This window comes from Rhamphochromis longiceps, linkage group LG3, assembly GCF_057381845.1.
Source record: "Rhamphochromis longiceps isolate RC_006_pf linkage group LG3, R_longiceps_female_GT1.1, whole genome shotgun sequence".
Lineage (NCBI taxonomy): Eukaryota > Metazoa > Chordata > Actinopteri > Cichliformes > Cichlidae > Rhamphochromis > Rhamphochromis longiceps.
The window spans coordinates 58,857,232-58,882,406 of record NC_140559.1 but is presented as its reverse complement, the minus strand read 5'-3'; the positions used below and the strand labels follow the sequence as shown (position 1 = coordinate 58,882,406).

The 25,175-nt window shown below is 40.3% G+C and overlaps 1 protein-coding gene and 1 long non-coding RNA gene across 6 annotated transcripts in view; both read right to left on the bottom strand.

Annotated features, from left to right (window-relative positions):
* Positions 1 to 25,175, bottom strand: part of sorcs2 (sortilin-related VPS10 domain containing receptor 2) — a 387,417-nt gene that overhangs the window by 158,811 nt on the left and 203,431 nt on the right. The gene's annotated exons all lie outside the window — the stretch shown is intronic.
* On the bottom strand, positions 15,116 to 17,279 carry LOC146675476 (uncharacterized). The gene is made up of 3 exons (XR_014910281.1): positions 16,980 to 17,279; positions 16,691 to 16,777; positions 15,116 to 15,684 (listed from the first exon to the last, which is right to left on the bottom strand). It is a non-coding gene; the product is annotated as an uncharacterized LOC146675476 (long non-coding RNA).

The window sequence follows — 25,175 nt, the reverse complement described above, 5'->3', positions numbered from 1 at the left end:
TTCTTCTCCTCGCTCCTCTTCTTTCTCAGGTTTCTGCTGCCTGAGGTACTCACTGAGCACACGGTCAGTTGTGGCCATCTTCCTGTTGTACTCATGTATGTTTGTTGTCTTGTCTTGAACAGTGGAGCTGACACTCACCAGCCCTCAGCCCCCTTCTTTCTTTTTAGCGTACAGTCTCAGGGTGCTGGATTTAGAGTGAAACCCTCCCCATGCAAATCTCCTGCTTTGGCCAGATTATTATCCCATCTGAATACCCACACCAGCAGGGTATGGGTATTCAAAGCCTGCAATATATTTATGTATCTTGATAGGGTCAAAATATAGTGTGCAATCATGCGAATATGGCAACAGACGTTTTCTTCCAAGAAATTTGATTTTTTTAGTTGCCAATCAACCTTCCTACCCAAAATATCACGTACTGACTGGCGACAAAGAAAGCTTAAAAAAAATAGCAAATTGAGTTATGTTGTTAGGGAAATGGACTGGAGACATGATGGATATTGCAGGCTTATGGGCTATCTATCCAGAGGGTCATGCTGGGAGCTGTGATCAGTGATCAGAACATCATATAAACAAAACTAGTGCATAGCTCTACACAAGTACTGAACTAAAACAAGAAATGAGACAATTGATCACTCTGGAAGAAACTCGGGAACTGTAGCAGCAAGTAAGAATACAGAAAAGTGATAGTGGTGAGCATACAATTTTACAATCTGATCTCTGTAGCGGAGTCTAAACAGCAGCAGGAACAAAGGGCCTTCCCCAGTACTTCCTAATACACAGATATAGCAGCCTGCGGCTGAAGGTGCTGCACAGAACACACAAGTTGTCTTGCAGAGGTGGGAGGTGTTGCCCTTAATGGCCAGCAGTTTGGCAATCATCCCCCTCTCTCTCACCACCTCCACTGGTTACTGAAAACACCTCCTCCAGATAGAGCTGTCTCTTCCTGTCTGCTGCTGTGATAACACTGCCCCAGCAGACCACTTCAAAGTCGCTGACTGATGCCACCAGAGACTCACGAAACACTCCCCTCAGAAAATACCAGAGTGTGCTCTCTGTACTCTGTGCTTTTGAGGTGGGCACCACATCTCAGCCTACTCTGTTCTCTCCCTGAATAATTAGTGGTCCGGTTAGGGAATACCTTTCCATAATAATTGGACTTGAACTTTAGTTGGTTATGAAACGGAGGATGTCAATATGATACTGATACAATACAGATTATATAATATTATATAATTACCTCTATGGAGGTTATGCTTTTGGTACTTTTTACATTCATGTCATTCTGTCTGTAAACACAACAACTTCAAGAGTTTTGATTGAATTCTGACGAATGGGCCATGTAAACACTCAAATCTGCCTTTCATCCACCAAGGTCTGCAAGGTAAACTCAATGGTTTATTGGTCGAAACTATGATTCTTAAAAGTGTGGTGTGTACATATAGAAAGTGCTTGTTACATTTGACCTCTGACCTCTAAATTGACCAAACTCAAATAAGGTCAACTTTCATAAAATGCTTTTTTACTTTAAAACTATGCTTAAAATCCATTTCCTTTGTTTGTATTGGCAGCATTTAGGAAATTATACAGGCATGCAGTGACTCTAAATATCACCTTATAGTTTGCATCCAAATATCAGACCACACTTAACCTCTGATCCCAGTTTTACATTTGGCAAATCTGCAACAAATCTGCAAACTTTTTAAAGTGCATTTAAAAAGAACAAGGAATACAAAAATGAATTTATACAAAATACAGTCAAATGTAATTAGTGCCAAGAGCTGCCTTGGTGAAGGCTTGGGTTGCTGTAGCTCAGAAAGTTGGTGGTTCAGTCCCTGGCTGCTCCAGTATCCTGGGGCAAGAACGCGAACCCCAAATTGTTATCCATCAGAGTGGGGTGGCTGTAGCTCAGGAGGTAGAGCAGGTCACTTACTGATCAGAAGGTTGGTGGTTTGATCCTTGGCTCCTCTAGTCTGCATGTCAAGTATCCTTGGGCAAGATACTAACCCCAAGTTGCTCTCTGATGCATCCATCGGAGTGTGAATGTAGTTAGAAAGCACTAAGTACAGAGAGAGTGCTTGTGTGATTGGGTGAACGTGGCATGTTGTATGGAGCGCTTTGAGTACTCCGGGAGAGTAGAAAAGCGCTATATAAAAATCAGTCCATTTACCATGAATATTAGATAAAAAGCACTTAAACATAGGGGGAAATGAGGCAAGTTGTATAAAGTGCTTTATGATATGTCTTGTTTACCAGACGTATCATAAGTGTACGTAATTATTAGGTCGGGTAAAAATATTAATTTACCTTAGCTTTGAATTACAGTTTGAATATAGTGATTAATGAGTAAAGGAGTGATCTCATTGTTATTATTAAACGAAATGATATGAGCACCTGCCAATTCTACAGTTCTCATTCACATCACTGAAATGATTTCTCACCTTGTGTTTTTGTTGGCACAAGCTTCCGTTAGATTATTATAGACTGACAGGAATTCCCAAGAACAAAAAGGAACAGTGACGCCACCTCAGTTCCAGAGTACTCAGAAGCGGTTACGTGCCTTAAGGTGTACGGCTGTGCGTCTGTAGATTGGGTTTAATTGGGAAGCAGTGACCTTTTCTACTAGAGAAAACACACACAAACACGTTCGCACAAGCTGTATAAATTCACATTATTAGTTGGAGCAAGGCCCTATTGAGCTGGGAAAGGCACTGAGTCACAGCCTCATGATTCAACGACAAAATTAATTAAGAGGACAGATACTGCTGTGTGGCTAATTCATGATTCATGTTAATAAGCATATAGGGCAAATCCCCCCAATATGTCTCTTTTACTGACACGTTATAAGATGCAAGATCTCTACGAAATTATATTTAAATAAAAGTAAAATATTTGAATAAATAATTTAGGGTAGTTGTCATGGCTGCTTGTTATATCACCACATTATGATTACTTTCAATTTGAGACTAGATGAAAGAAGACCTTTCTGGGACAGTTAGTGACTGATGGTGGATTACTTCTTTGTCTGACAAATGCTGTGTTACATTTTTTCTAAAATCATGGCTCTAAAGCTGTTCTAAAGTTAAATAGCAACATTCAATTATAAACACTCTTATGAATGCAAATTAAAACTTTTACTCACTGTGAGTCACATGCTTCTACTACAGTGATTTATTTCCATTGCACTTTGATAGACTTTGTTATCGATATTATTACAAAAACTTTTCTACCTCAGCGAAGTGTGTTAACGTTTTTTTAAAGACATTTAAATGTTAATGGAAATTCACATAAAAACAGAAGGCAGGAAACAAACAGCACTGGAATGTTAACACAGCAAAATTACAGGGTAGGCACTAATGATCCCTCCATATGGTTAAGGGACCGAATAGATTCCTATAAGGAAACTATAATGCTACTTATGTAAATAATATCAACATAAATTGATCAATTTCATTTAAATGTACCATGTTTGATATTTTTTAATGTATCTAAAATAATAACTAGCAAAGTATAATATGAAGAGCAGTCTCTTCAAGCCAGATATACAGTCACATAAAAAACAAACAAACATTAGAATATTCTGAATTGAACTCCGGACTTTCTTGCTGTGAGGCCACAGTGCTAAACACCGTGCCACTGTGCTGCTTTTCTTCTTTCTTTCTTCTTCTTCTTCTTTTTTTCTAGTAGCGTTTTAAAAACATGAGGTTTAAGCAAGCAGAATACTGCTTCAGTTTTATGACAAGTCCCTTTTGTTTATTTGAATAGCTCTTTGTATTTGAAGTTAGAGTCATGTAAATGTTAAAATATTTTTGATTTATATTACTTTTTTTTTTAAAAATGCAAAGAATTTTTCTCAGATAAACTCAATGACTGCAAGACCAACTCATAATGAGTTAAGAGTTGACATAGAATGAATTGTTCTTGAGTTTTGAATTTTTAATGGGATATTAAAGATGGGCAGAAAATCCCATCCAGCATCTTTATGATATAGAAAGAAGAAATGACACCCGCCTGGAACACAGTTGTGATTGTTTATAATGAGGATACAAAGTTATCCTAATTAACTTGATAGTTATATGTGCATTATATATGCTATACAGCCATTACAGTGAACATAGCCTCTCCCCCATTTGTCTTCCACTTTTTGTCATAGTCATTACCGACAGTAAGTACTGGAAATTCATTTACACACGCACGCACGCACGCACGCACGCACGCACGCACGCACGCACGCACGCACACACACACACACACAAACAGCCACATTCATAACATTTACATATTCATAATATGAAAGCAAAGCTTTGTAATCATGCATTGTTTGCCAATGATGTTTACAACAGTGCAGACAGTCAGACATCATTACAGTCTAAATACTGTGAATTAAATTAAGCAAATGTGGTCGCCCAGCAAAATGGATTTTCAAATGAATGGTGGCTAACGAGCTGCAGTTCTGTTTAGTTAGTGGAGCGCTGAGCTGCTGTACCAACAGCAAATGTCTGCTTATGCACAAGCTGCTGATTCACTTGTTTATTCAGCAAGAAGGGTCATTTTATTTGATTTTTTAAGAAACACAGTGAAAAGTTAAGTTGTAAGAGCTACACAGCTAAAATAATTAACAGCAATATCTAACATCAACACTTGATTACCGGCCATACAGACCAAATGAGCCTCAAACAGCAAGACGATACTGAATTGATTTAGGGTCTGTTGTGTCATGATTTAAGAGAATGAATATGCTACTTCATATTTCAAACATACAAAGTACTGCTTTGATTTCAGGGCTCTAGACTAACTTTCTGCCACGGTTGCACCCTGAATTTACGCTTAACACCGCAGTTTTATATGTGCACCTTTTTTTTTCTTTTGGGGGGGGGGGGGGGGGATTGCTGTCTATACAGACAATATTGATTTGTAAATGATTAACTAACAGTCTTGTCCACAGAAAGTTCTTTATTTGGAGCACATTTTTACAAGAAAGATAAGTTACTGAAAAAGTGCTTGTGCTTAAAGTGCGTTGGCACTCTTTGGCAACATTGTAGACAATGTTAAACGTCATCATCACATTGGCCTCCTCTGACGACCTGTTTGCTGCTGCCTGCTGCTGAAAGGCAGTGGGGAGAGGGGACACTTGGGCAGTGCAATTATTGCAGCATATAATGTGTTTTCTGGATACACTGTGCTTTTTCAGCGTTCAGAGATTGATGGCTCCATGTCAGACCACTGGCTATGAATTTGAGACGGATCAGGCCTTAACTTAACAAAATATTTATCAATAGTTCATCTTTTCTAATTACCCAGAGCTACATCCATTTCTGTCAGGCCTAGGCTACTCACCAGCATTGTCCGAGCACATTTAAGTAAAAAAAAAAAAAGACAGCGGCCGACAGCGCTGTAAACAACGGTAGACTGGTGGGTAATAAGCGAATGAATAATGCCGAAAACAGATTTGAGATGGGAAACTGTTCTTGAAGTAGACACAGAGAGAGAGAGAGAGCTGTGCATGAAGTGTGATTTTATCGTGGTGGAAGCAAAACAGCTAAAGTAAGACGGAATAAATGACGACATTGATCAAATATGAAGCGTAGTTTGGATCTTCTTTTGCTGCTGGTTCAGTGAATTTTGGTTGGAGAGACAAAACCTGAAAATCAGATTCTAGCGCAAAAAAGACGTAAACACAAAGCGCGGACCAGCCGACGCATCAGAATCTGCGAGCTCTCGGCTTTCAGCCCCAAGGGCGTGTCTGTGTATGTGCCGTCGGGAGAAAGCTTATTCTGATGCGTCGGCGGGACCGCACTCTGTGTTTACGTCTTTGTGGAATCCGTTTACCTGCTCTCATTTACTGTTTGGTGGTTGTTGAAATAGTTTTGTGAGCTTTAACCTGAGATTCTGGTGTTTCTGACAAAATACATTTATATTTAAAAGTCGATTCAGGAGTTAATGAATCGATATAGCTTTATTCAAGCTACTCACGTCTCTCTTCCACCTGCACTTTCAAACGTATATACAAAGGACTAAGGGACAACTACAGGACCACAGGCAATCATAGAGGTCCCGCCCATGACTATCTCTGATTGGGACACACCATAGGGGCATGATGTGTGTCAGTTGTTGACCATACAGAGACTTTCAGAGTTGCCGAGACTTTTTTTTTTTCTTCTAGTGGAACAGTTGGTCGCACCGGTGCAACCAAGGAATTTTTTTAGTCGCACCATCAAAAAATTTGGTTGCACTCTAGAGCCCTGGACTTTATATACACTACCGGTCAAAAGTTTTAGAACACCCCAATTTTTCAAGTTCTTTATTGAAAATGATGCAGTTTATTGTCTCATTGCACTCTGAAATGAAAGCATAGTACAAATAAGCAATTGGAGTTAAAAAAGAAATCATGGAATCAATCAATGCCTTTGTACCATTTCAAGCTATTCACTGGACTTGAATGACTTGAATTGCAATAAATAACTGGAAAAATTGGGGTGTTCTAAAACTTTTGACCGATAGTGTATATGTATACCAACAGAGGGTCAATGAAAACCAATTTCTGAATGCAAAAGTAGAGGATTCAAAAATTTTCTTGAAGGAAAGTAATGTTTCTTAAGATTTACATAGGTTATTCAACATTTTGTTTGCTACAGCACAGAGAACAAGAAGATAAGTTAATTTCACATTGGATGTTTCTGTGGCTCAGCAACTCATTTATCAATCCCCCAAACAATCTACCAAACCATTCAGCTCTGCTTATTTGTCCTCCAGCCTGAATAACAGACACCCCAAATTGAAGCCAGAATCTTCAGTTGCTTTTGATAAAGAGTTTGCCACACATGGGAGCACAAAGGCCGGCTGTCATTATGATGTAAACCCAAAACCTCGCAACATTCTCCACTCTCCCCCTCTTTCTGCCTTCTTTCACCTGCTTCTCTTTCCTTCTCATTTCCTTTCTCTCTAGCTCACCTCTGATCACCTTTCCCTAAATTTTGACACTGACTCAGAGGAATTAAGCTGGTTTAACGTGTGTCTGTCAAACTGACAGGGAATAAATAGGGTTTTTTTTAAGTGTCAGTGAAGAAGGCAAGGTCAAGATGTACGTCAGAGGACAGAACATCTGCTTTGCCCTGATTCCCATGAGTCTTCCTGCTGGCAAAGAGAAGCATCATGACAGCCGCAGGTTAAAGCACCAATTAGCTACAGTTAATGAAGCCTCATTAGCCTCTGATAAGTTACTCCCCCTCTTTTTCTCTCTCTCTTTCACACCTCTCCATTAGTGCTCAGATATAAACTCTGACTGACCTCGCACAAGAAAAAGAAAGTGATATACAGGCATATAGAGAGACTGACTGACATTATTATTCCACAGGTTCACAATGCTGGGTCCACAGCTCATTTAAAACTTTAATCCGGAAAGATGTAATCTAAAAAATTGCAGTGAAACACTTATTTTCAACCTGGTAATAAGTTGCTCTTTCTGAAGGTGAAGCTCCTTGATTAGCAAAGACTTGTGAAGCCTTAAGCTTAATCTTAAGCATTGTCGCTGCCAGTATTTGGTTGTTTTGAACTCAAACGTTATGCCTACGACAGTGGACCATGTGTCATGGACACTGCCCCTCAAAAGTTGACAACTTGTCAGCAGAGTTTATGTTTAATTCCCCTTCTGGACAAAAAGTGGTGATTAATTTACAACATAAACTCAAATGAGCTAATTCCTATCAAGAAATATCATAAAAAGGTAAAACATCAAGTGAGTCAAGTGCTGTTTTACAATGGACTTACATACAACTGTATTTCTATTTGCATCTAGATGAGTTACCCCTCAGAGGTCATTAGAAAGAATGTAGGCATAAGCAAACTGCACACTGGCTTCAGTCTTCAGACTCAACGTCCATCTTTTATATATAGTCTATGCCAGGGCTGCCCAATCCCAGTCCTCAAGAGCTACTATCCTGCAGCTTTTAGATGCATCCCTACTCCAACACAGCTGAATCAAATGGTTTGATTACCTCTTCAGAATGCCATCATGTTTGGCAAAGGCCTGATAACAAGCCATTCATTTGATTCGGGTGTGTGGGAACAAGGATGCATCTAAAAGCTGCAGGATGGTAGTTCTCGAGGACCAGGATTGGGCACCCCTGGTCTATGCTCTATCCCATTAAACCTGAATAGAGGACTAACTAGACAGACTGAAAACAGCTGTATCAGAGGTCAGGTGCTTTCAGTGTGTCTTACATAAATATGTTCTTTATGGTTAAATTCTTATATTGAGACAGATCTTATGTCAACAGCAGTCGCATATATTACAGCCATTAACAATGTGTTTATGTGAAAGGACACCAACTTTAAGAAATAGGATACTCTGACCGTATTCTAATAGCCATGATGTTTTTCCTATTGCATTCTTCCTTTGGGAGTGTATGAAATTACAGCGATGAGTTATTGAAGCACCCACAAATTTTAGGTAAAAAGAAAATGCAGCCTTGATAGAAAACAGGTAACGTTGGTCAGTAGAATATTGTATTATAAAGTGCTAACATTATACTGCAGGGACTTTGATTACACTGATTGGAAAGTCAAGTACATTATCTATAATATGAGCTTGTTCATGACAACATGTGCTTAACTCAGGTTGTAGAAACAACCCCACCCCACTGCCTAGTGGATACAGAGCAGAGGGCAAGCAGAGACTAAGGGAGAGGTGGGAGCAGAAAAATAAAGCTTGTGTCTAAGCTTGTCCTTCTGCAAAGTACAGACACCACACACACACGTGCACACAGCCATGCATACACATAAGTCAGCATCATTAAATCGACCCCCTGCTAGTTTTTCCCAAACAGGGGAAAGCCCAGAGCAGTGAGAGGTAAAGAAGCTCACATCAATTAACATGGAGGCAGGCATGTAGGATGAACTGAGGGACAGAAACGTATTACTCGCATCAAAGGGCGAAAGAGTCATGACCGGTTACGTGTGCGATTCAAAGCACCCCTGCTGGAAGACATATTTTATGTGTGTACGGTACATCACTGCAGAATCTCTAATGATAAATGTTCTACATGCTTTAAAGTGCACTATATATTATTGCTTGTTATGAGTCAATACAGCAAACAGGCAGGAAATGTAGTGGTTTACAGTGTGGCAAGCTTCTTTATTTGTGCAGTTTAGGTGAAGGAATTCCTGGGTGTAGGAGGGAGATAATAAGACAAATAAGACAACACACACATATATATATATATATATATATATATATATATATATATATATAAATAAAACCATATAAAGATGCAGTCTTTATATGGTTTAGATTTTTCCATGGTTCTTCTATGACTGTCAGCCGTTGTCTTGTGTGCAAAGGAAGCAGACAGTATGTTAGCTATTTTTACTTTAGATATTTGTTAATTAGTATTTTGGCTACAGCTATCAGTGTTGGGCAAGTTACTTAGTTAGTAACTGAGTTACAAGACTCTAAAAGTAATTAATAACTTGAAAAGTAACTATTCCGTTACTTAAAAAAAATGTTTAACCATGGGGTCCAGGGTATAATTAGCCATTTTTAACTACTTTTGATTTGACTTCTACATTTCACCTTTAAAAACTATTTACTTTGCCTTGTTTGGTATCATTCTTTTCAGCACAACCTCACGTGTCTGAATTTACAGTTATGTTTTCATTTTGACATATTGTATTAACACAATTGATCTAAAATCAGTCAAAAAAATATAAACTGCGAGTAGAAAAAGTTATATTTTTTACTGCAACAACCACAAACATGTTTATTGAATCATATTTCATAACTTTAAATGCAAATATAAATTGTCAATTTTAAAAATCATGTGCACAAGTTTTGCAAACAACAAAGTTATTTGCACCCATTTACCTTTTACCCTTCTTTTATAACCATTTCAAACTATTTACATAACAATCAGGTGTTCTACATTCAGTACGATGCCACAAAAATGATTTGTGCCACTCCAAAGAAATAATTTCTGTCCACTATATATGACGAAATTATTCAGGGAAAAACACGCGTATATATTGTTTATCATGACTCTGGTTTTTACGTGGCCTATCAACACAATTTAAAAACTGGTGTATATCACCTTGTTGCTTTGCCATCTTGAAGTGGTCATGTGATTGGCTTACCACAACTACTTTAGTGTTCCTCAGTCAAACAGCAGCAGTCATGCGATTGTTTTGCCCCATAGCTCCAGGTGTTATGCCAAAAAGTGATCATCGGGGAGAAAGTGATTGTCGTCTGCGGGAGCGCGCGCAGCTGCTAAACGCTGTAGTGCCCAGATTACTTACGTAGTCAGCTACTTCCATGCAACTGATATAAGATGCAAGTAAGCTGAACACAGCTTCAGCCGTCTGTTTGTTGAAAAATAGTGACGTGACCGTACCGCATTTTCTTGTTAGTAATGGTAATGGTGTTGTAACGATGGAAATAGTAATTAGTTAGATTACTCGTTACTGAAAAAAGTAACGCCGTTAGTAACACACACATTCACGTGTGTGGATGACTGAACGTGTAAAGCGCTTTGGGGTCCTTAGGGACTAAATAAAGCGCTATACAAATACAGGCCATTTACCATTTACCACTTGTAACGCTGTTATTCCCGTCACTGACTGCTATGTTGTGTTTTCTGGCCAAAACTTCAATATTTACACAAAATAAGGAGTGCTTATTTCTCAGCTAGTGCTGGCAACTTGGTTAGCAAGATACATGCACTAACCAGCAAGGGTTAATGGATGTTAATGGATATCTATTGAAAAGTACTAAGTACGAGATTTCATTCACCAAAACTGAAACACAAACTTCTTTGCCAGCCTGTAACCACCATATTATTGATCCATTCTACTAAAATGCTAGCTACTGGCTACAAGCCGGTAAATCAGACAACTGTTTGCACCAGATTGTAGACAAATGTTTTAATGTTGTTTAGCCTTTTAACATGGTAGGGTAGATGGAGGCCTCAAGTGACCTCTGGAGGAACTACTGTTATTAACACGTCCAAATAGGTATGATTGGGTCTGGTGAAATAATATTTGTGTTGATGTGATACCTTGCATTTCTAAACCAAACTTCAATATGCTAGTGATCACACGTTCCTGCATTTAGGATGCCCCAGGGACCCAATGTGACCTTTGAATCTCTTGCAACCTCATGCAAATTGCTTTTGCCGAATCACTTTTGTTTTGCATTTTATGTTTATGATCTTGGATTTTTACCAGGCGCTTGCCTGAATTGCTTGGCTGTATAGAACTCATTATTAAAACTACAATTGTCGTACAGTGTTTTATGTGTAAACCAGTATGAAGGCATAAAAACGTATGTGTGGACACTGAATCAGAGGTCTGTAATAAAAGTGGTCTATTAGGGAGACAGCTCACTGGTGTCTTAATTGAAGGGGCATCGGGGATCTCTTGTAGTTGTTCATGTGTCGTTAAACTCAGATTACACGCTGCACCGTTGGGTTTTCTCACTTTACTGCCTTTGGTGATCAGACAACAAAAGCAGTTACTAAATGAACAAACATTAACACTATGTGTTGTTTGCAAAGCCTCGCCGACCACGAGATGAGCCCTAGAGAAGCTATCAGTGCTTCAGGCATTTAAAAAATGCCCTTAGAGGCATTTGGTGTTTCTGATAAAAAAGCTGATTGATTTGATAGAGCCAGAATTGAGAATGAGTCTTTGGGGTGTACCAGTGATATTATGTAGAAAGGGAATGATGTGCCACACACATAAATACTCTGTTGCTTACCTAAGTAAGATTTATATGGTGCTATGCACAGTGGAATAAACAAAGCAAAAACATGCACAGTGCACCGGTGGGTATCTCTGCCTGAGAGAACTTGTTTTCCAGCAAAGAAAATAAAGTCCTGGAAGAATATCAAAGTGGAACTTTGTGCTGCTGAGCTGTGTGCTGGTGGAAGTTGTTTCAATGCTGCAAACCAGCAGGGACTGAAGTCTGGACAAAGACAGCAGCACATTGTTTATTTGCAGCAAGGCAGGTTGATAGCCCTAATCAACGGTCTCCTCTTTTTACGTGACACTTGTTGTTTTTCAGACATTGTAAAGTCACATGAACCTCAAGTGACCCAACACTTCCACTAGAGACAGCCAAAGAACAATAAGAAAGCCAGAAAGAAACCACAGAGAGCGCTTGTTATCAGTGTAAGCCAACCATCTGAGTTTACTTTAAACACAATTTTTTTTTTAAATTCTGTAGAAATTTACATCAAAATAGAACAAAGCAGGAGCGCTATATTTGGTAGAGAAGTCTGTATAAAGATACACACCTTTAGTAATCAGGCATTCTGTTTAAATCAAGACGTTTATTTAATCCAACAGACTTTCTGAAGAGAAATAGCTGGATTAAAGCTTCTCTGTGCAAGGGCCATTACATGCCAAGCGAACCCACGAATCTGAACTTGTCGTGTGTAAGTGTTGCATTTTTTTGCCCTCAAAAAACATTGAAAAGAATGAAGCAGACAAGTTGACAAGCAATGACGAGTGGGTCCTGATGTTTTTTTGCATGAAAAGGGAGAAATGGTAAAGCAGAAATATGTTACTATTTGGATATTTAATACCAGTGCACATTTTGAGCTATGAGCATGATTGTTGCCAGTCATCTGATTGGCTAAATCTATTTAATCCAAAAAATGATCTGACAAATTTGGAAAAAAAAAAAAATCGAGCTTGATGTGAAAAATAAATGCAGCAAATCGGTGTGAACTGCAGCATAGGTAAGTCCAAAAGATATTTTAACAAGAGTGGCTGCACATGTTAAAAAGTTTCAAATAATTTCCAGAATCCTTTTTACAAGGGTTTTCCTTCTCTCTGTGATAATAGTTAGAGACAGACAATATTTTCAATATGGTTATCTGAGGTACATACAGTATATCTGGCACTGAGTGCACAGCAACACCAACTCTTGTTCAAACTTACAGTAAAAAGCATTTAGCATGTAGAAACTGATTCATATTCCTGATCACAGTGCCTTTAAGTTAATACATGTTCTGGAGGCCAATGCACTGTGCAGCCTGTACTGCAGAGTGTAAGTCAGCAAAATGTTCAGTTGCTGAATTTACTCGTTAAGTCAACAAATGCGTTCACCAATGCAAAACAGGCAGTCTCTCTGAAGACAGCCAAGCATTACTCTGACATGACCACATCTACACTGAAAGTAAGCTAATCAATCATCAAGTCACTTGCCTCGTGTTGCTACTGAGCAGACCAGCTCCCAAAGCCTTAAAATACGTGATTCCATAATCAAGGGAGCATTCTGATTAAACACATGAAACATTTTCTACTGGTACCCCTGTGTATCTTGTGGGGGTTTAAAATTTTCATAATTTTAGTTCATTCCCCAGAAACTGTCTTCAGTTATGAAAACTATTATATATATATTACAACTATTATAAAGCTATTTTTCAATTTGCCAAGCTGCGACATGTTCACTGAACAGAATTCCCAGTAATACCATGATTAAAATGGGTGTAGCATTTGTTGTGCTTCATTTAATGAGAATTTTCAGAACAAGTTCAATAGCATAACATCAGTGTCACTGACTCATTGTTACAGTGCAAAGCTATCATTTACTCTTTATTTTACAGCTGAGTAAAAATATCCAGTTTCCCTAGAGGTTATCAAATAGATTGGTGATGAGGATAATTATATTCTGTTTCAGTATTTCTTATCATTTCCAGGACTGTTCCTTTTAGCCTCACAGTTTTTCAGCTGTTATTGACTAAATTTTCAAATAATAGCCTAGGGGCTTTAGAGGTTAAGCCACTGCACTTTTTGTAGTCAGGCAGATAACTTCTCCTAAACAACAGATAAACCAGATCATAAAAAACTGTTATAGCTAAAGTAATGAACATTTAATGATACTTTTTTTAAAACAGTTTTAATAGGTATTCCATCCCTCTTCTCAGATATTATCAGAAGCTTACGCCTGTTATTTAACTGATGGAATCACTCATCTATTTAAGCTTCTTCATTATATCACTATAAAGTTGGGGTGCTCCTGGTGACAAATTTCCTACATGATTAAAGGCAGGTGGAAAAAGCAGACTAGTTAGCTAATCTGTGTCATGATTGGCTGTTTTGTGTTTGTTCTCCCTCCGTCCAAAGCCCCCGTCTCTGCCTCTTCTTGTGTGTGTGTGTGTGTGTGTGTGTGTGCATGGACATGTATTCTCATCTTTATGCCTATGCTGGGATCCCAGGAGAGTTCCCACACACACTTGCAGTTAATCACCTGCGGCTGAGCTTCAGTTGACCCTGGATTGTTGAGTGACTTGAGTTAGTGACAACCCCGCCTATCTGTGGGGACTTGACTTTACAGGCAAACAATGGACCCTGTTCAGCACGTGGTGTCACTTCAAGGAGAGCAACTGGATCGGAATGCGAAAATGCTTCAGCACATGTCAAAGGAACAGGCGTCAGTGGTACAACATGTTGACAAAATCAAAGATATGCTTATTTTTCATAATCCTTATGTCACCCATGCTGTCTGCCCACTTCCTCTTTCGCCGTCGCTAGGACCCAGTATGAGAGTGTAAAAGCGGAGGTTTTTTCACTCAATGTGCTCTCAATGTGCTCTTGTTTTCCACCGACAAAGTCCGAGCTATTCAACTAACTGTGCTAAAAACTCCTTTATGACTGGGTTATTGAGAGAGGGATCTCTAGTGGGGCTAAGCGGTTGGACCCTGAGCTATCTTATGAGGAGTTTTTGGCAAAGTTCCACTGTGTGTTTGATAAAGGATCAAACCCCCCAAGCCTAAAGGAGAGGCTGTGGAGGAGTGCATTACGGATTCCCCTAGTCACTTCTACCAATGCTAATTTGTCCCTCCACGTTGCCTTTTGGAGCTGGATTTTCTTTGTTTAAAAGAAAAAGAAAGTCACTTCATCCCTAAATCAATTCTCAACAATATTACCATAAAAATATACTCTTCCCCTTCTACTCTCTGAATTTGAGCTATTACAGCCAGAGGCGGAGCCAGACATTTGAAACACCCGGGGCTTAGCCCAAAAGGATAGTATGCATGTGGGATTTTTTTTTCCCTTGGGGGGGGGGGGGGGGGGGGGGGGGGTAGAAATGACTGAAAGATTAATAGGCTCTGTTTTGAGTTTTGTTCAAAAAAGAATGACTTCATATAGGGAAAAATATATATCACATGTGCAGAACACCTTAAACTAGTTTTTTAATTAAGCAGCAAGGCAGAACAAAATCAGGGCTGTATCAAGACACGAGGACTAAACCCCAATTCAACCAGACCAAGAACTGATCCAGAATTAAAACAGGACTACAACAGTTCAAAATCAGGACTACTTGGGACTTAACCAAGACAGAACCAGAATCAGAACTAGATGATAGTAGCACTAAAAATCATCATAGACCTGCACTACATTTATTTTTTAATTTTACCAAAGTACAATATTTAGATTGAGAAAGGTTTATATAATTATTTAGCCTTGTTGTGCAAACAAGCCTGCATAACTTAATAAATATAGAATTTGAAAAATAACAAACCTAAAAAGAAACACTAGGTATGAGATACATGAGTACCTATGATACGGTGATACTTTTGGTAAACAACCATTTGACTAACATGTGTGTCTCACCTGCTCTTGTTCATCTCTGTTCTGTCCTCATTCTCCATCTCCCTCTCTGTTCCTCTCTCTCTCTTTGTGCTGACAATCATCAAATATACAGACATTTACAAACTCTTCAGATAAAAACACAAACACTTTTTAATTGTAACATCAAATCAGACTAAATGTTTATTTTTTTAGATTGATAAATATAAAAAACATATTTGTTAACTTTAAGAGTAAAGAGAGAAATCGTCTGTATTTCTTAATTGCAAATGGCACCAAATTGTATTCAAAATTGAGCCACACTTATGGAGCTCCACAGTTCTTTTCCTGGTGTTTTGGTTGACATCTCTTGATTTTCCCATGTCACAGAAACAGGCTCTGTGTTTTGCCTTATATGCATCCACAGCTGTGCCACCTGTTTACTCACATGGACTCTACTAACCTATCAGAAGCTTCTTCAGCTCAGAATGGAATCGTCTGGAGTTTTCTTATTAATTAACAATAAACTTAGTGTATATGTACTCCTAAATTTGATGAAAGTGATAAAAAACAGAAAGCTCTGTCTCTCTTTATTGTGACATTTAACTAATTCAAAAGATATTTCAATATTTATCTAAAACAAAAGTTTACTCTAAATTGATGTTGTGCAGTAAAAATGTTTTATGTTTTCTCCCTAAAGTGTAAATATCTGGTTACAAATGTGAATATCCTGCTGTGTACTGAAATTCCTCTTGTTTGCTGTCTCCTCTGTTTGTTTTTTTTGTTTGTTTGTTTTTTTTTCTCCATACAGGTGACCCAGGAGTTCTTTTTTTTTCTCTCTCTCTTCCCCCCCCTTCTCACCGTCTCTTCTCCCCTTTGGTTTTCTTTCTTTCTCTCCCCCTCTCTCTCTCATTCATTCCCCCTGTCCTATTTATTTAAAAAAAAAAAAAAAATGACAAAGGATGAACTGAAGCTCTGCCATCACGTAATGTCGCATACTGCTGTTTCTGATGTCATTTAGAAAAAAAAAAAAAAAAAAAAAAAAAAAAGAAATTCCTCTTGTTTTGCATACAAATATACTGAACAACATACAAAGTATAATATATAAAATAACATTTACCTGAGTTTTTCTTTGAAAGAACCCTCTAATGTCCATTCTTATATTTCAGTACATAACTGAAACCGATTTAGTCGGGGAGGGTAAGAACTGAAAATATGAAATAAACACACGTAAGCTAAGAATCTCTAAAAAAAAATAGCATTTGTTCGGCTTTTCATTTCGCCATTTGTTGATTCACTTGAAGAGCAAGTAACGTAATATTGGTCAAGTGATCAGTTTGATATCAATCTTTCGTGATGCACCGTCATATTTACATTATTTGTACGGTACGAATGATTTGCTTTGGTACCTGGTCAAACTTAAGCTCTCCTTAGTATGGCTGGCTCCGTCTCTCCAACAGCGCACTGACGGGCAGCAGCTGCCCCGCCCCCTCGCTCAGTCGCTTAGTGCCTGAGCTTGGATCATACCAATATCAGGGGGGGATTCACGCACAGTCGTAAATTCCCACAGTGTGCACTATGTGCTTCGAATATTGTGTGTACTTTTTGTTTTATACAGTTGTCAGCCAGGCATCTAACTATGAAAAAATTACACTCCAAAATACCCCGGGCTTCTGACAAAACAACCCGGGCTTAAGCCCAGTAAGCCACCCCCACGCTCCGCCCCTGATTACAGCTCCAAACCTTCCTGGGGTTCGGAGACTTCTACGAACAGCTTATTCGGGATTTCAGCTGAGTGGCTTTACCTTTGACCCAACTGACCTCTCCCAAGGTTCCTTTTCAGTGGTGTCCCTCAGCTCAACAAGCTTTTGAGGCGCTGAATCAACGCTTTGCCTTGATATTGCAAAGATGTCCAGGAGTACGTGTCTGCTTGTTCTACCTGCACAAAACAAGGCTTCCAGTTAACCACCAACCAGCTTACTAAGACTTCTCCCCACACCCAGTCAAGTGTCGTTGGTCTGGGTTCCCTAAACAGACCAACAGCCAAGCGGAGAGGGCCAATCAGGAGCTACAGGCCACTCTCTGCTGTGTTCCTTCTTCTAATCAGTCTTTGTGGAGTTCACAGCTTGCCTGGTTGGATTATGCTCATAATTTACTGACCAGTGCGGCAACTGAAGCTTTAAGTGGGATTAATAATCTTGCGAATATGTTTTTCTGTGTACACTTTTTGGTCGGACAGAGGGGGAGGAGGTGTTTTCACCCATGTGAGATGCACTGCTGTGCAAGTCCTCTAAGATCCTGACTGCACGTTACTGGAAGCAGATGATGTATATGACTGCCTAATGTTGATTGGTTGATAAGTGGGTTGGAAAAGAGCAGGAAGTGACAGTGGAATTCACCAAACAGGCGAACAGCAAAAAAAACTTAAAAGACAAAAAAAATACAGCATTAAAAGGACAGACAGTGAATGCATTCACACTTTTCATTGTTTGTAACACTTGTTTCACTTCAGCTCTTTGTATGTTCTAACTTCACCCTCCTTCTTCCTCCTGGCTCACAGACCAACAACAACACAAGCAAGAGCAGCCCGTAGACCAACCCAACACATTGTACACTGCCTCCATCTGGCAACAGAGCTCACTGCAGGCAGAGTGACAGTCCTTAGAGCAAACGCACTCGCTCTGCTCGATCATAAATGTACATTAATAAAATTTGAATAATTATTTTATCCCACTCATATTTCTAATCACAAGTAACAAGTGCAACTTCTACTAATCTAAACTTGAGTTGATAGACTTTAAAAGTGTGTTTTCATAATAGATGATACCATATAATATAAGTATTCTATGTATCTATCCTATGCACAGGACATGAGTTACACTGAAGACAGCATTAAATTGCCAAATCTTAAACACTTTACAATACAATACAATAAGCAGTACATGACTAAGCCAATTCTGATATTGTTCTGACTAAATATCAGTAAAGAGTTCCCAAATAACTTTATCCACAGATTGGGAAATATTTGAATTTCTTCAATGAACCTTTTTTGGTCTATTTAAAATCAACAATAGGAGGCAATTAAAAGGAATATGAAATGTGTGGGAGCTGATTGCTTTGAATTATTGATTTGTGTGGCTGTCAGGGAGCAGCTTGTGTTTGAGCTATGAGGTGCAGAGGATCAGAGAGCTGTCTCGCTTTGCTCTGTTGTTAGCACTGCCAGTCATCCTCATAGCATACATTCATCTCCATTCAATATGCTGTCATCGTTCTATTCTTGTTCACACAGCATATCCCATTACCCCTCCAACATACACGTTCACACAAGAAGCACGAGGCCTCAGTGCACCGATGCATTAAAAAAAAAGAAGCATACTTTTGTTTCATTATTAATTTGCTTATTTATTCCTATCATCAATAAAACATGGCGATGGGGCTAGAGACCGACGGAGCGATACAGAATTAAATGAGCGTAAACAAACAGGGTTTGAAGGAGATCACATCTCACACAAATTGCCTGCTGCTTTGTTCATGCCAGCTGCACTCACATAGCAGGTGATCATGTTGGGCAAAGTGAATCAGAGTATTTTTCAAATTATGATTTTTTTTTTCTTATTTGCAGCAGAAACTCCTGCAAAATGGTAAGGCCATGGAAAGTGATAATTCAGCCTTTCACAACAAAATCTGGACATGTGTGAGGATAACTAAATTCAACTTAATTTAGCTAGAAAAGTGTTCAAAAGTGAAAGTGTAGCAGGCTGAATCAGATCTACAGGGTGGGCCATTTATATGGATACACCGTAATAACATGGGAATGGTTGGTGATATTAAAGTCTTGTTTGTGGCACATTAGTATATGTGAGGGGGCAAACTCCTCAAGGTGGGTGGTGACCATGGTGGCCATTTAGAAGTCGGCCATCTTGGATACAACTTTTGTTTTTTCAATAGGAAGACGGCCATGTGACACATCAAACTTATTGGTAATGTCACAAGAAAAACAATGGTGTGCTTGGTTTCAACGTAACTTTATTCTTTCATGAGTTATTTACAAGTTTCTGACCACTTTCTGACTAAAATGTGTTCAATGTGCTAGATTGTGTTAGATTGTCAATGCAACCCTCTTCTCCCACTCTTCACAGTCTTTATTCTTTCATGAGTTATGTACAAGTTTCTCTTTATTCACAGTCATTGACATGTCAAAGAGGTTAACACGTGAGGAGCAGATCGAAATTGTGTTGATATCTGGTGGACGCAGTAACCGGGTCATTGCAGCAGATTTCAATGCAAGACACCCTACGAGACCACCCGTCTCCCATGCTACAGTTAGCAAACTGCTGATTTTTGCCAAAATGTGGACGCAAGCAAACTGTCACTAATGAAGAAACATCCGTGGCTGTCCTAGCTTCATTCAGCAAGAGCCCACAGCGTAGCACTCGCTGCATGTCACTGGAGAGTGGCATTAGTCGAACATCCCTTCGGCGGATATTAGCTACTCACAAATGGCACCCTTACAAACTCCAGCTACTTCAGCATCTTAACGAGGATGACCCAGATCGGCGCACAGAATTTGCAGAATGGGCAAAACAAAAATTGGAACAGGACCCTCAGTTCACGCAGAAGATTTTGTTCAGAGATGAGGCAAACTTTTATGTGAATGGTGAAGTTAACAAACAAAACCACCCCTATTGGTCTGACACTAACACACATTGCATGGATCCCTCCAAGACTGTTGGAACAACAAAAGTGATGGTTTGGTGTGGTATATGGGGTACAATGATAGTGGGTCCATTCTTCATCAATGGAAACCTCAAGGCCACTGGATATTTGAAATTGCTTCATGATGATGTGTTTCCCTCTTTGTGCACTGAAGCTGGCACGTTCCCTGAGTTTTTCCAGCAAGATGGTGCACCACCACATTATGGGTGCCAGGTCTGAGCATTCCTAGATGAACAGTTTCCTGGAAAGTAGATTGGTCGTCGTGGGCCAGTTGAATGGCCCCCAAGGTCTCCCGATCTGACCCCCTTAGACTTTTCTTTTTCTTTCCCTCCCCATCTCCAGCTGCCTCCCCCTTCCCGCTCCACCACAACCACCCACACATGCAGGGCCTTGGAGTAGGTGTATGTCACCAGCGTGCAGAGGAGGCTACCCCCCCCCCCCCTCTGTCCCCTTCTGGCTGCCTCTGCCTCAATTTTATCCCACAACTTAGAGATTCACATTACTCACACTTTCATTACACATATATATAGGATCTTGGGGGTGGGCACGATACACGGAGTCCAAATTACCATCAGGGTGTACACCTCACCCCCGGCGTCGTTGCCCACCTCTCAATTTTGAATACACGTAGACATTGAGGGCTAGCAGGAGGGACTATGCGCTTACCTGCTGCTCTCTGGCAGGTAGCTCCATGCCCTCCTGGGTTTTAATTGCACCTTAGAACACACATGCATCAACACTACAATGAGCGGGTGGAGGGAGGTTTGGAGTCTTCTCTCACCCCCGTTCTCTGCGGCCTGCTGGAGCGGGGGGGCTAGGAGGAGGAGTTGGCCGTCCGACTGCGGTCTGGAGTGTGGGGCCTCCCTGCTGCTGCGGAGTCGGGGCGGTCTGCCTCCCCCCACCGCAGGGAAAAGGGTAACACCACCTGGGTCTGGGTGCAGTTCCCCCCTCCAGGGGCAAGGGTACCTAGACCCGGTTCGTAGAGTACGCTTGGGGAGTGTGATCGTGTGTACAGCGTCAGCGTCTCTTTATGTCTGTCTCCACGTTGGTTGAGTGTGGAGTAAGTGCATATGAGAATATGAGGGAGGAAATGGATGTTTGCGTCTGTGTGTGCCTGTATGTCTGTGTCTATATGTCAGGTTGGGTATCAGACGCCACCTCTCTGGGGACACCTCAGGCCCTCCAAGGTTTGGAGGCCTATCTCCACCCACCACCACTTCCCCTGCCAGTGGCGGACTCCCTCAGGTATCGGTGCGTTGGTGGTTCTTTGTGTGTGGGGGTGGGCGTCCGGGTACACACCGGCTCACTCCTTGACGGCCGCTTATCGGGGCCTGGAGCCTGGGGCTCGCTCGGGCCACTTCGGAGGTGGGGTGCCCCCGGCCTCTCGGCCTGGGGCTCGGTCACTCAGGCACAGCTGGCTGCCGGCGGAGCTCACGGGCGCGTCACTGCAACTCCCCCTGGCTTCTGCTCCGCGGCTGCTGAGTGAGCCCTCATCTGGGACTCTCCTCAGCTCTTACTGGGACAGTGGTGCGGCTGCCCCTCTGTTGGTCTTCCTTGGTCTCTTGTGTTCTGGGGGCCCCTGGATGTCTGGAGTTTTGATCTCCTCCATACCTGCTTCATACCCTGGAGGACGGGGCTGTGGCTCCCCACACTCCCTAGCAGATCGTTACATGGAGAAACCTTTGGAATGCAAGCATGCTGATCCACACAGGTATGCACACAGGTGTACACACGGGTATTCACAGACGCGGACTACAGCTTTCTTGGCTGCTGCCTCAAAGCACATTGTGCGCTGTCTATCTTGCGTGCTGCACAATATCGTTTATTATTTAGTATCTACTGATATCTACTGCTAGCTAGTTTATTGTGATGGTGCCGTTTTTTTTTTTTTACTATGTTGCTCCTTGTTGTTTGCTTTCTGTTCTGTTTTTTTTCTCCAAACAGGTGACCCAGGTTTTTTTTTTTTTCTTTCTTCCCCCCCTTCTCACCGTCTCTTCTCCCCTTTGGTTTTCTTTCTCTCCCTCTCTTTCTTTCATTCTTTCTCCCTGTCCTGTCCCCTTTGTAGCAACTGAAAATAAAATAAATTCATAATTATAATAAAGGTCAATCAAATGGACCAATATGGCAAGGCCATGATGATCCACTTGGTAAAATAAATCCGCTTGGCATCTTTCTTGGCCTTAAGACAACAATTCTGATGGCTAAAGATCCAAACGGGACAACAAAAAAAAAAAAAGACTTTTCTTTGGGGTCATCTGAAGGCAATTGTCTATGGTGTGAAGATACGAGATGTGCAGCACCTAAAACTACGGATACTGGATGCCTGTGCTGGCATTTCTCCTGCGGTGTTGCTATCAGTGTGTGAAGGGTGGGAGAAGAGGGTTGCATTGACAGTCTAACACAATGGCAAGCACATTGAACACATTTTAGTCAGAAAGTGGTCAGAAACTTGTAAATAACTCATGAAAGAATAAAGTTACGTTGAAACCAAGCACACCATTGTTTTTCTTGTGACATTACCAATAAGTTTGATGTGTCACATGGCCGTCTTCCTATTGAAAAAACAAAAGTTGTATCCAAGATGGCCGACTTCTAAATGGCCACCATGGTCACCACCCACCTTGAGGAGTTTGCCCCCTCACTTATACTAATGTGCCACAAACAGGACTTTAGTATCACCAACCATTCCCATTTTATTACGGTGTATCCATATAAATGGCCCACCCTGTATATTTACCTACAGCCCTTCTCTATTGCAGGACATAACACAAGAGAACAAGGGGTCAAACTGACCCTTTAATCTGTTACAATAAAGGGACAAGGATTATCTAACTTACTACAATTAAACATTTGTTTTATAAAAGTAGGTATTCAGTTTTACACCTGGGGCGCTTGAAACTTCAAGGCACAGTAAAATTTGCAAAAGACATCTTCTTGACAAGTGTCTCCAGCGGTGTGATGTGCATGTCAGAATGACATTTCTCCTCCTCGCCAGAAGGCATATGTGACACAACCCTGAGCGGTTGGCAGTGTTCCTGATTTGCAATGTGTTTGCTATTTCTACTGACACTTAATAGTATTACAAATGTGATTTACACACTCCGTTTTGAATAACTGATTTATAGCAAAGAGGGTTTAGTTATGCTTTGTCATCGTTTCCATCCCGCTGTACTTAGTGGCATCCACATAAAATCCTACTAAACTAAACTAAACTAAACTCCTAAACTAGATACATTTCAAAATACTTCTGTTAGTAAAAAGAACAACACATTCATGTTTGAGGCAGAAACTGACAAATAACTGTTTGCAAGTTATCCAGTTACAGTTACAGTCACTGTGATATTATTCTTTCGTTTTAAATTCCACTTTTTAAAGCTTCAGTGTTTGGTTTTCTTCCAGGGTAGTTTCTTGTGGCCAGAGGTTCCCAAAAATCCAATTTACTCACAAGGACACCAGTTTAAAACATGTCACACATAATATTTATTGATATTGAAGAATTAATAATAATGTAGCAGTAAATGGAGACCAAAAATGAAAGCTAGGCAAGAGATGAGTATAGCAGGTAGGCTATGGACATGAGTCAATATGTGTGTGTGTCTTGAGAAAAGAATGAGACAACATCCTTCTACCAAAATTCCAGCAACTGGTCTTAAAGGTTAAACTGTGATGGTTAAACTGAGAAGCAAGATGCTTGGTGGTGCATTAATGTCCTCACAAAGCCAAAGATGACTGCATTTCTCCTCCTGCATGGAGAGCTGAACAAGCAGCAACCTAGAAACACTGGTAACATGAACCTTTAGCCAAAATATTAAAAACCAGTCATCCAAACAACTGTCAAACTTGGGACTCGGCACCCAGCAATACACTGGCTGAGATGATAATGGATCAAGAGAGACGGAGAACAAATGGACAGACAAACAGATAAGGATTAACCAAATTAGTAGTAAGATGAACAAGTTTTCTTAAGGTTCATAAGTGAGTAAATAAACCATCAAAAGAAAATAATGGGTGGAATGTTCTCACACTCTAATAAATTACATGCAAATGTTAATGCAACAGTTACATTTACTGGTTATCACTTGTTTTTCTTCTTTTTTCCATTTGCATATTAAATAAACCAATTTGTGACTGAGCTGCAGACTTTCAGCTATAGTTCAGGGCTTTAACAAAAGCTTTCCATTAACTGTTTTGGAATTACAGCCTTTTTATACATAGTTAGTTTAAAGTAATTGGACTAACTAATTGGATGGAATGGACATTACCAAATGCTATATTTCCTCCCTTCAGGTTATATGTTTGGCCTTAATGCAGCCACCTTCAGTTACTGCTTATCTGAGGGTCTCTCAGTTTTGTCTCCAGTACAAAAAGATGCCAGTGGCAGCCATACACATCCATGCCATTACATAGCCTCCACCATGTCTGATAGATGATACTGCCATGCTACAACTCATGAGCGGTTCTGTCCTTCTCCATGTGGACTGGTTCGCACAGAGCACTTTTCTACTTTTCTAGAGCTGGGCGATAGAACGATAACGATATGTATCGCGATATAACTTTTTCTCGATAGAAAAATTAAACTATTGCGATAGACCTCGCCGCTCTTGTCCTCTTAAAAAGAAAAAAAGAAAAAAAAAGAACAGCCAATCCAAATTAAGTAGCGCAGAGCCGAACCAATCACAGCCGCAGCGTCACGTCACGTGACTTGTTACGTACAGCACAAGCGCCAAGCCGCACATGTGTATTTGTTTGGGAAGCAGCCAGCCACCGTACCACCCGGGTAATGGAGGAAATGAGTGTGCCGACTAGAAAAATCAACCGAGTGTGACCGAAGGTTACCGAAGAGAAAACAGATGATGGTTCCAATGCCGGAGAGATTGTCGAACGGAAGA